A 1,362-nucleotide genomic window follows, 5' to 3' on the forward strand; every position below is an offset into this window, starting at 1 on the left:
GGGATACAATTCCAAGAAGGGAGCAACAAGGAGATGAGTTCCACATTCATCTTGGGGGTTTTCCCCTGAGGAATAGCAATCAGTAGGGCAGGAAAATGTAGATAGGAAGGCATATGGGAAAGATTGGGGTGAAGGAAGAATACTGTTTCAGCAAAAAGCAGTAGATTCTCCTCAGACTGAACTGAGGAAATAAAGGTTTGGTGCTATGGCCAGTAAGGCACTTGGGGTTTGAGAAACAAATTCTGGAAAAGGAGGACCACAGAGAAGGAAGATCAAAGGGTACCATAACCTCCTTTCAAGGCATTTTTTATTTCTCAGCCAGCCATTTAGATACAAGATGAGATTTTTAAAAAATCTAGCAGAAAGCAGAAATTGGGAGTCTAAAGAGCTGAGCAGATGTTTTAGGAGTCCTGATTTTTCAGGGTACAAAAATAGGAATTCAGGGATTGCTAAGGTGGAGGTATCCTAAAAACAGTCCAGGTTTGCAGCTGAGATCTCAGAAAGGTCATAATCCTGAGTAAGAGTCACATCCCAGAAATAAGAGCAAAAGTGGGTTAGGTTATTTTTACAACATGAATCCTTAAATGGGATCAAACTGATCTGTTTTTACTCTATCTGCTACTTGAGGGAAATTTAACCTTTGTTGCATTACTATATCTATTGTCTTTACAATGTCAAAAATATAATGTGCAGCATTCAATTAAAAATATGGAAGCATATGAAGAAACAGGACAAATGATCAGGAACCAAGAGAAGAAAAAATCAACAGACAACATGCTCACAAGATACTGAAATTTTGGTCAATACTCTAATGAAAAATTTTCTGAATATGTTTTTAAGCTGAAAATAAGTTAAATAGAATATTTATAAAAGTTTGCAAATTAGTACATAAAAATTTGGGCTCTACTTGCTAAGAGTCTTTTTGGTTAATAGTTTTATAGTCTCAGAAATTTCTTCAGGGCCTTTTTCATATCTTTGTTCCTAAGACTATAGATTATTGGATTAAGAAGTGGGGTGACAACAGAATAAAACAGAGTCACAGTCATCTGCATTCTAGCACCATGCTCAGATGCTGGGCTCCCATACATGACCACTACTGAACCATAGAACAGTGAAACCACAGTCAGATGAGACCCACAGGTGGAGAAAGCCTTCCTTCGTCCAGCTGTTGAAGGAACTTTCAATACAGCTTTTATGACCAAAGCATAAGACCCCATGATGAAGAGAAAAAGAATGATGAGGGGAATAGGACATAGAGTGGAGAAGACAAGCTCCATCACAGGAGCTTTTTTGCAGGTGAGTGCTAGAAGAGGACCTGGGTCACACAGGAAATGGTCAATGATCCCAGATCCACAGAAAGAC

This window comes from Bison bison, unplaced genomic scaffold (genome assembly GCF_000754665.1).
Source record: "Bison bison bison isolate TAMUID 2011002044 unplaced genomic scaffold, Bison_UMD1.0 scf7180017864117, whole genome shotgun sequence".
Lineage (NCBI taxonomy): Eukaryota > Metazoa > Chordata > Mammalia > Artiodactyla > Bovidae > Bison > Bison bison.